Consider the following 12225-nt stretch of genomic DNA (forward strand, 5'->3'; position numbering starts at 1 on the left):
CCGTAAAAACCAGCAAATCGTTTTTCCCCGTCTACAGATTGGCGACCACAGTGGGAGATCATTCTCTCGTTTGCAACTCAGAATTTCATCAAAGATGGCCGATTATGCGGAGGTCTCAGAAACATACAATCTCAATTTATTACTTCCCAGTACTGGCGGATTTCTTCCCATTACTATTAAACTTGGTTGGCCTGGTCAAGCTTCCACAGAGGCTATGAACACTCAAAGCTCAACCACCATTGCTGATCTGATGAAAATCCTAAATGATGTAGTAACAAATCAAACGGAAATTATCAAGATACATAACGAGGTGTTCTCCCTTTTGAAAGTTCTTACAGATCAGTTATCAAGGGAACCAGCATATGATCTCTCTAAAAAGAATGCTGCTGGAAATCCTTCTATGTTACCACTGGTATTGATTTCTCTTCTAAGATCCATACCTCCACCAGCGACGACGAAGACAAAGTCCACACTCATGCTAAGCGCAAAAGGCTTCACCAATCTAGCTTGGACGTTCGTGGAACCTCAGAACAATTATCACGAATTCCTAATGAAGATCTGTCCGTTTTGGCACGCTTCAATCAAGACTCTTATGATGAAGGGATAATTCCATTTTATAAATCCCTTTTGGAGGATTTACATTTTCGGATCGTAACCGAAGAAACTGACCGATCGGCTGCTGCTCTACTCATCCAATCCGAGCCATTCCGGAATAAAGAAGTTTGCAAGGGTATAAGGAAAAACGTGTATTCTTCCGATATGAAACTCAACCTCCATCCTTCCATGAACGTTATTGATGAAGGAAGTAAAAGGAAACCCGAGGAACAACAACACATGCATGCTTCTCCAGTTCAAAGGAAGAATAATCAAACCCGAAATGCACAAATGTCGACTCAGCGTCAACAAAATGACCAGACAGACCCGGACTTCCCTCTTCTCATTGAAAAAGTGGTCGAGTTGCTAGAAGTCTAGATCCAAGATGGTGTAATCAAATTTCCATGCGTCAAGAAAAAGTCAACTGAAGAAGAAATGGAGAATCCTCGTTATTGTCGCTTTCATAGGTTCGTCAATCATCCAACAAGGTTTTGAAGCGCATCTTCAAGGAAAAGGTCGAATTAGGAGAACTTAACCTGTGGACTGAAGGGATGCACATGGATCCTCTCTCAGTCGGGAATTTCTCTCTCTAAACAACCTGTCTAAGAAGCGGTTCATGGTCGAACATATATGTGAAATTTTCTATCTGTCGAAGGCACAAAGGAGAGACATGTTCACAGCACTGAACCACGTCATGTCAAGAAATCCATTCCGGAAATATTTCTTGAGCCTCCAGCCACAAACCAAGAGATGTACGACTGGGGACTGCTTACCACAGTCAATGTCAGAGAAAAGAATTTGGAAGAACGTTGATCGATGCTGGCACCGCCATCAACAACATTCCACTGAAAACCATAGGATCCACAGGCATCACTCGACAAGAATCTACTCATGCTCCCATCTCAATCAGAGACCTTAAAGGAACGCTCGGAAATACTTATTGCTACATCAATCTGAAAGTGAACATAAGTTCAACCTGGACAGAAACCAAGTTTCATCAGGAAGATCCAGGATATGACATATCCTTCGGACGAACATGGATCCATGCTGAAAATATGGCTACTGACAAAACACCTTTGGGTTTCACATCTCTCCAACGAAGAAGGTTCGATCCAGGGGATTTGGTGATCCCTCCGTCGTCATGGCACTGGGAGGAAATTCTGATGAGGTTGAAACAAGAACCTGAAGAAGGTGCATCGACATTTCTCAAAATATTCTGCACTCAGGCAAGTCTCATTCCTCCTATATCCATATCATATATTCTCCTACATGCTCTCCTAGCATGGGGACTCAATTCTGCTAACAACTCAGCCGTTGCAAGATGTCATGAATGGATATCTTCACCACAACAATATTTTACCAAGTGGTCGCACCTCTTCGAATCGATCATCTAAATGGAATGTTCATTTTAGAGATGATATGCAATCATGACAGGGAATGTATTGGATGTACTCCTGTTCCGCATTCAGGAATGTCCACCGCCGAATTATGCAAAAGTGTTGACTCCTGTACGAGAATGAAATCTCACACGTTGAAGGACTAGTGAAGGAAAAGCCGAACAGAAGATATTCAGGGCCAAGACGATCATGCCTAAGACGTTCTCTTAAGGGATCTGATGCTTTGAACCTCAAGCATCCGAAGTTTGAAGCAGGATTTTCTTAATTTATTCGTCGTTTGATCAATCCCTCGAAAACATATACAATACTTGCATTCAGTAATTCAATCTCTTTCAGCAATCAACATCAGTTTATTAAAATGAAAATCTTTATCAAACCAAAAGAAAATCCCTACAACTGACAATCGCCTACTCTTCCAAGGCCAACTGAAAATCAAAAACCGCTCATCTCTCGGTGCCTTATTCTTAGAAGCCTTCGAATCGTACTCCCAATCAAAGAGTACATCTGACACCTCTAACTTCAGCACGAGTATTATTAACGGCACACTGATTCAACACCAACACGATCAAAGTGTAACTGAATTTATCCCATGATAAGACTTCTAAAGCAGATGCAACATCATTCATCCATGGATGACACAAACTCCTTCAACATACACCAGGGACTTGATTTTATTGGAGAAATCAATTCTATTTCAATAAATTTTATCCACATAAAAGGTTATTGCAACCTGATGTGATTCCATGGAACTTCATCAACGGGTCTCTCTATATCACAAGCCCCTGCACGACCGAGGAACTTCCTGTCTTCATCGATCACATCCAGAATGGAAACTGCCGCTGCTATCTACCGCAACAACATCGATTCCCTGGCAAGGCACTTCACAGTAAAGATTCAGGAGAATTTGGGTTAAACCCTACACCCTGATCTTAGGGATGCTCAACTCATCAATTAGTTCGTGAATGTAAAGGCTCACTGGATGAAGGAGTAAAGACTATGTCGGTAATCATGGATCTAGCCTTTTCGGTATCTGGAGCAACTCCGACCATAATATAGGCATCAACAAGCATTTCTGGAGAAAATTCTATCGTGATCCAGCATCAACAACGGTCTCAGGGGCAACATCCTCATAACCAGCTTCATCAACTATCCGTTCTCTGAAATGTTACTCGACGGATCGGACTTCTCCAAGCACTAATGATTCATATCAAGGCATGTATACATGAAATATGTTCACACGAAAGTCTTTCCGAGGCTTGCACAACAGGCGGGCACAATTCTAAGTCTTCTACAAGAAGTTCTCATCACCTCTACAAATGAGATACAACATACTTCAGCCCATTGGTTTACAAAACCGTACCAATGAGTGAGAAATAGGGCAATACTTCCTCAACGAAAGATGTTCATCTATTTCTCTTCTACAACATACCAAAAGGGCGCATCAATCGGACATACGATCTGAAAGATATGGCCTGTACGTCAAGTCTACGAAATCTGAAAATATGTACGGATTACAAATTACAAATGTGCACGCTTCTTTTGCTGAACTCTACAACTCCAAATTGAGTGATTCTTTTCTCATGCGATAACTCAGTCTTTAGCTTCAAAATTTCGGGTCAATCATTGAATTCCGACATTGTACGAGGTTCTTACGGCTTCCAGAGCATACAACTTGCAAGCACCAATTCTTGGACGGGATTCATAACTCCCACAGTCGATCGGTGTCCATCAGGTCTTTTCACCAAGTCTTTCATCAAGTCCAAGACTCGTGGCGCCGGGTTCTCCAGTCCTAATCATTCATCGTAAAAGGAATGTTACCTCCGGGACATGAAACCATGATCATTACATCACCCCCTCTTGAGAGCAACCTCAATTATGGTCCCGTGACCAGGGTTCTAGAAGTGATGTTTCTACGACTGACAGAAACAAGATGGCACTACAAGCACCATGATCATGTATCAATCAAGGGGTCCTGATCTCAAATGAATCAATGACATTAAAATCCTTCACCAACCGTTCCAGACACAAGAGAATAGTCTAAAGACACAACATGAGTGTTTTACAACAAGCTCGCCTGAGATTGTTTTACACTGTCATGCACAAAGAAGCAAGCTGGGAGAAATTGGTGATTTCTAGGGAGGGGTCATATACCATTCTCTTCGTATGGATGTCTTCTGCAACATATCCAAAATTCATAGCAATTGGAGAAACGAGCAAAACGATGTGGCCAAAACATTGGACTACATACCAGCTGAAAAACTTTTGGAAGTCTCCTGGAAGTTTACTGTTTCGTCAATTTCGGCCCTTAAACTTTCTCAAAAGCCGAAAATCTTCTTTGCTAGAGATTGGAAATTTTCTGAGGATGAAGAAACATAGGTAGATCATGAAAATCCGGTACCGGACGAAGATTCTACAACATTTTCAATGAAGACCCGAATTCTGAATTTTTTGATGACGAATTATGACGAAATTCTTCATTCATCTACATATGAGTCAGAAGCTACGCCTTCTGCGCGAGATCAGACTTCATCTTCAGCCGCTAGTCTCATTTGCTGAAGCCGGCGGCGTTTTGCTGATAAGCTACAAGCCTTTCATCTTCAGCGTTCCTTTTCAGTAATAACTCATCTCGTCTCTACTTCTCTTCTGCATCTGCTAAGGCTAAGAAAGCGTTGATTCCATCACGGACGACTCCCAGATGATCGAGAGACATACAATGCATCAGCTTTCCAGCGTCTCTGAAAGGTTGATTCACCTCGGCATGAACATCTGCAGAAGTCTTCATCTTTGACATGATATTTCTGGAGCGTTACACTGAAGGGCCAGAAAAGTGGTTGTAACCAGAAGTCACCACTATCTGAGGCGAAAGACATGGAGTCATGGATATACCAATAACAAACGCGTAACAAAATGGTAAAAATCCAACTCTTACCTATTTACAATTTCACTAGCTCTAGTGATTATAACGTCAGAATTTCGAAAACTTGCTCGTTCTCTCAAACCTGCAAAGACGAGCAAAATTCATTATTTAAAATCATGACTTGATTTTCATAAAACCGTGAACAACCCACGTGAATTTTAACATCCACTGGTTTTTCAAAAACTAGACGGACGTCCATTCTACAATTGTGAAAAATCACATTATTTCACCATGTATAATGGTCAACTTTCAACAGTTGTTCAAAATCAAAACATGATTTTACAAAATATATATATATTTAACGTGAAACTCACGTAAATTTGAAAAAATATATCTATATATTTTTGCTCCCTCGCACGAGCATCTGTCTTTGAAGCGAGAGTATATTTTCAAAGATTTCTGAAAGCTCGAAGATAAAAAAAAAATTCATGAAAGCTCATAAACAAAATTATATTACTAACAGACGCACGTCTATTAAAAAAAAAACTTTTCTCTCGTACGAGCATCCACCTTTGAAACGAGAGTTTATTCCACTTTGTGAAATCTCACATATTTAAAAAAAAAAAAATTGTTTTTCGTGAAAGTTCATAGAATTTTTTTTATATCATCAGACTGAGGTCTTTTTTTTTTGTTCTTTAAACTAACAAACGAACGAGCGTCTGTTCCTAAAACAAGGATTTATTTTCTTGGGCCCGGACCCATGAATCCTAAATCAACCAAGGTTCGATCACCAAATCAGCAATGCTACACTAACTTTCGTTCGATGCTCTATCATGCTACTGGGATCTTCGTTCAAGCCATGGTTCGTTCGTGGAATCGAAAATCTGGTAACATTCTATCTTACGACTAAGTTCAATTACTTATTTCATCCGTAACTAGAAAATCACCATCCAGTGCTGACTGAGGAACATGACCGTCCCTCACTAAGCAGGGAACTTAATGTAGATGGTGGATTTTCGACAAAGGCTAAAATCGTAAAACCATAATCTTGGATATTCCTGATCCAGCAATCAGATGACTATTGAGGCCCATGTCTCTTATCGAAGCATGAAAGCTCATGCCATAAGAGTCTCAGACTGAGTATACTTCTCTCAGAACATACATGAATATGCAGTCTCTCAACTGAGGCAACGATATATTTCATGAATACTGAGCAATTTCAGTAATCACTTTTATATAGAATCGAACGGTGGGACGGCTCCTAGACAGCTTGCCTGCTAGTATAAAGCGATAATGTCTTCAAGATGTAACAATGTTTTCCCTGACTATATAAAAGACATGTGTATAGAATCTTAATGATTGGACGGCTCCTAGACAGCTTGCCTGCTAGTATAGAGCGACAACGTCTTCAGGATGCAACAACGTTTTCCCTGACTATACGTAATAAATATGACGCTTTAACAAGCTCATATCGCTCAACTCTCGGATAATTAATGCTCCTAGACAGGATGCCTGCTAGTATAGAGCCATCAATTAATTATCTATAATCCTTAAATTCATTAACTGGATATTTGGAAACATTCTATGTTTTTCATAATATTTCATTACTTCAATTCATGGTTTTCCCAGCAGAATTCCATGTCTTAGTAATAAATATTCAGCGAACGGGCATCTGAGCAGCTATCGAGTAAGCCCCGACCAAAATGGTGCAAGTGTACTAAGCAATAATGCACTAACGAGCACCTGAATGCACGAACGATCATTCCAAAATACGAAGGAACGATGAACCTATGCAAAATAGGAAGAAAATAATAAATAATAAAATATTAATCAAGGCGCTAAGGGACTGGTCCCACCGGCTGGCCGGTCGTGCCGTGGCCAGTGCCACACATAATTTTATATTTTATTATATTTTATCATTTTCCTTGATCTCATGAAAATCTCTTCATTTGAGAAAATATCCTTCGTTTCATGAAAAAAACTCCTTGAATTCATGAAATTTCCCTCAAGTCATGAAAAATAATACAAAATTAGGGAAACTCGTGAGACCGAGTCCTAGCCGGCCGTTCATGCCCTAGACGGTCCCACACGCCCCTTATTTTATTATTATTATTTTGTATGTTTCCCTCATCTCATGGAAACTCTTTGATTTCAACAAATTCCTTGGTTTCAACAAACTCCTTGATTTTATGATATTTCCCTAAAATCATGAAAAATATTATAAATTAGGAAAAGTTCCTTGGGACCGGGCTCTTTGGACGGTCGGCCATGCCTTGGCCATAGCCAGTCCCACACTTCATGATTCCTTCATTGTTTTATTATTTATTCCTTCATCTCATGAAGTTTTCCCGATTTCAGCAAAAATCCCTGATTTCTTCATATTTTCTTAAAATCTTGCTCAAACACACACCAGAAAATATCGAAACTCTCAGGAGTGAGACACGAACATGATGGTGACGCGGGCATGTCTCCTTGACCGACCAAGGACGGCCCTAGGGCTTGCATATAGCCGGTCCCACATGTTTTAATATTTGACCTAATTTGCTCAATTGCTCATATTGGGTCCAAACTCTTCTCAAACAACTGGGAGTTTGCTCAAACGACCATCAGTTGGTCCCACGACCACCAAGAGTCGGTCCCATGACCCCTTGATCGGTCCCTCATCTCTCCATAATCAGGTTTTACTGCCTAACGCTCACACGAGCATTATTTTAATAAATGATTAAACCAGCATTTAATCATCTTTTCACCAACTGGTCTTCAGGAGACTTTGGTATTTTGCTTATTTGAGCATTTGGGTGTTACATGGTCGACTTGTCATCCCATCTAGCCGGTCCCTCCTTCACTATGTGGTTTATTTTCAATGAATCATCAATTAATCAAAAATTAGGGTTTCGAATCCAGAGCTCTGCAGAAACATAATCTTGAGCAGATTCAAACACCAATAATTTTGTGTTGATCTCGTGATCAACACTTTTATCATTATGCTCGACCTAGTTGTCAGTATATTAAATTAATATTTTATTTGGTCCTACTAACGATATTTCATCAAATGAGCAACATTTGCTCAGACCACAAATATTGGTTCAACTATCAATATTCAATAATTCATCAAAATGAGCAACATTTGCTCAGATGAGCAATATTTGCTCAGACCATAAATATTTGTTCAATAATTCATCAAATTAGCAACATTTGCTCAGTCCATGAATATTGGTTCAACTATCAATTTTCAATAATTAGAAATATTTGCTCAGTCCATGAATATTGGTTCAACTATCAATATTCAATAATTAACAATATTTGTTCAGTCCATGAATATTGGTTCAACTATCAATATTCAATAATTAGCAACATTTGCTCAGTCCATGAATATTGGTTCAACTATCAATATTCAATAATTAGCAACATTTGCTTAGTACATGAATTTTGGTTCAACTATCAGTATTCAATAATTTATCAAATAAGCAACATTTGCTCAGTCCATGAATATTGGTTCGACTATCAATATTCAATAATTCATCAAATGAGAAATATTTGCTCAGCTGAGCAATACTTGCTCAGTCCATGAATATTGACTATCAATATTCAACAGTTTATCAAACGAGCAACATTTGCTCATACGAGCAATATTTGCTCACCTTAACAATCGACATAATTATACCTTTGTCTCAGCAGACATGTTCAATTCGTGAGTCTCAGAACATTTGCAAATCATGACTCAACAATACAAGGACTCATCGTCCCATAAAGTCAGCAACTGACTCCACAATCACGAGATGTCAATCACGTCATATGGGGGGATATTAACTAGGGTTTTGGTCTGGCGATCTACGGCACGTGTGTTCATACACACGATAAGAATGTGCGCAAGTCGTGCAATCAGTTGGAGGATTTAGAAAAGTAGTATGTGGAAAATTAACCAAGTCTCTGCACGATGAGCAACTGGTTTTGACACGATTTCCCACTTCCCTACTCTTTGACTTCAGCAACTGTCACACTTCATGGGATCAAGGTGTTTACAATTCTGGCAATATAAATAAGTCTCTGAATCATGATTGAAAGGACAAGGGAATCCCATCAAACAGACAACAAGAGATTAAGAACTCAACATCTGAGCAATTACTCTCAACAGAGAAAAATCAATCAATCAGAACTTATCTTACTTCTTCATGCAGAATACATAACACACCTACAATCTTGATCACCATTGATCTCACACATTTCTCAGCTTCCCTCCTACAGATCGACCTATCCTTTCTTGTGACCGAATTGACTCTGGAACGACCATTGTCTTGGTTTAGGTCGGAGTTCTACAGATTGATCTCTCGAACTTAAAGCACTCCCTTCTTGCAGTGCATCTGTATGAGGTTAAACATTTTGCTCGATTCAAGGAGTCTCCTCCACACGGTCGTCTCCTCAATTCCGTAAAAACCAGCAAATCGTTTTTCCCTATCTACAAACATGCATAGTATATTTAGGGACTCATAAGCTCAAAATGGTAGAGCGCCCAAGCCTATCACAAGGTTTGCGGAGGTTGATGGTTCAAATCCATACGAGTTTATATGTTATGATTATTCAATATGGATAATGTTGTTAGTTCTTTGGTAGACTATTCAAGTTGTATGTGTGTGGAAAGTGGTTCACCTTGTCTTGTCTCATGAATATATGGCTTGTTTAGTGGGTATATAGTTGTATGTGTGTGGAAACTATTCAAGTTGTTTGTAGAGGCATACATAGTTGTATACCATTATCCCGTCTCATAGATATATGACATATTTTATGGGTATGGATGTTGGATTTGCTAGGTTTTTATAGATATGTACATACTGGTATAACGTTGCCCCTTCTCATGAATATATTGCCTGTTTTGTGGGTAGAGATGTTGGATTTTCAGGATTTTTGTAGATATGTACATCACTGGTACACCATTGTCATGTCTCATTGACATATGACATGTTTTGTTGGTATGAATGTTGAATTTGCTAGATTCTTATAGATGTGTATACAGTTGTACACTATTGTCCCTCCTTAAGAATATATTGCCTGTTTTGTGAGTATGAATATTGGATTTTCTGATTTTTTGTAGATATGTACATAGTTGTACACCATTGTACTGTCTCATGATATATGCTATGTTTTTGAGTATGGATGTTGGATTTCAATATTTTTGTGGATGTATACATAGTTGTACACCAATGTCAATTCCAATGAAATAAAACTTGAGTAGAAATGGTTTATTTGTTCCATGTTTTTTAGGTTTGTACATATTGATGCACCAATGTAATGACAATTTTTGTAGGTATGTATAAAGTGATGCAAATGTAAAAAAATAACTGCATAAGCTTATGAAAATTTTGTGCATGGTGAAGCGAAAATTATATTTTCTATAAAATGAAAATTATATAGTCATGTGGGTACCCTTTTTGTATGTCTCTGTAAGATCTTTCTGAATATATAAAGTTTGCAAATTTCGGACGAACGGTTCGAAAGATAAATTGTTTTTTAGTTTCATACTGCTGACATCATCATGAGTCACTTTGGAAGTCATTAATGTATTTTATATATGTTAAATAACTAAGGACTAACTCGTACCTAGTTGAATGAGTCAGGACTAACCAGTTTATTTGGATGAGATATTAGACTAATCGTATTTTTCCCCAACAATGCATTAAAGAATTGATATTGATGTGGTTTTAATAATGTAAAATTCCAAATACTCATCCTTGGTTTCGGTGATGTATAAACATGCTTAAGAGATGGTATAGTTCTTGATGACAATTTCGATGTAAATTTTTTTATAGTGATTGCATGGAGTCATGCAATTGTGGTCACCATAAAAGAAGGTGAAACAGGTTTGAAACTTGCTATTCAAATAAAAAAGACAATACAAATAATAACTGCATATGTTGTTTTTACTTTTATATCCTTAATTTCATCGTAGTCAATTTTCATCATCCTGCCTAAAACCTATACTTTAGAATTACAAAAATCAAGAAAAATGTACTTTGTACAGAAACCACCCCCTCAATTATACCTTATAACAGTACAGTTTTATTTTCGTTTGACTTCTTTTATCCTATTTAAATATATATATATATATATATAATTGTAACCGTTTATCAAAGATGATTAAACGAAGACCGTCGATTTTATGTGTTGTCCGTCCATTGTGGATTACGCTGACCCGATATAATTAAGTACGACATGAAGGAAGTGTAATGATTTTCAAACATAATAACCAATATGAGAGTGAGTTTACATTACCACATAATATTTGCACCAATTAGACTTTTCCAAGTATTTTCACCATAGTTACTGCTTTAGAGAAAACTTATTTCAATCAATAGGAAGCGGGGATCTCATCATTGTTCAACATGAGAACTTTATTCGGCTATGCCTTTAATGAAGAGATAAACAAATGCAACCTATGTCAATATAAAGACGAGGGTACCCAAATATACCTCAATCTAAAACTTTTCCACCTATAAGTCCTTTCTCCGATAGTGATTGTCTATGGACTGAGTCGAGAAAATACAACTAATCGGTTCACACTTCGTGTGATAGTATATGGATACGAGATCGAGACAATACGATAACAAGATAACTTGTGTGATTGACTATGTATACAAGATCGAGACAATACAAGAACGAAGTATGTTTATTTGATAAAAGGTTCGGACTTAACCAAACACAATAAGATTTCTATCAAGCAAATAGGAATTAACGTTTGTGTAGTTTACTTTAAATTACAATAACAACAATTATAATTCCGGAAAATAAAAGTAAACGACATAGCAATATTTTCTTAACGAGGAAAATCCAAATGCAGAAAAACCCCGGGACCTTGTACAGAGTTGAATACTCTCAGGATTAAGCCGCTATAAAAAATCTAAACCAACTTCGTATAGTTGAGACCAAGCAACTAAACCTATAGTTCACCTAGTTCCGTCTGTATCCCTGCGCCTCCAACTTGTAATAATTCACGCACTTGGAACAATTCCTTTGGTTCGTATTCCAAACAGTAAAGGAACAACAAATCTGTTCGGTAACAACTCTTTTCAACCAAGTGATATGAGTTTGACAAAAGGCTCTTCCGTTTTTCCCAATAAACACCTTTGTCAGGTTTTTAGATCTATCTATCAATACAACCACCAAAGTAGTTGGACCTAGATTTTGCAACCAATACTTTGAATCACAAAGAAACGTATTGATGTCGATCTACTCAACTAATCAATCCAATCTATCACAAAGATAAACCGGTTATAGTTGGATCACTTTCCAGCCGAAAGAAATTTTGTGCACACCAAAGATTATGAACCCAAATAAAAAATCTTTTTCGTCTTCAAATCTTCTTAGATCTTCAATAAACACCTG

Source organism: Papaver somniferum, chromosome 4 (genome assembly GCF_003573695.1).
Source record: "Papaver somniferum cultivar HN1 chromosome 4, ASM357369v1, whole genome shotgun sequence".
In the NCBI taxonomy this organism is placed as follows: domain Eukaryota; kingdom Viridiplantae; phylum Streptophyta; class Magnoliopsida; order Ranunculales; family Papaveraceae; genus Papaver; species Papaver somniferum.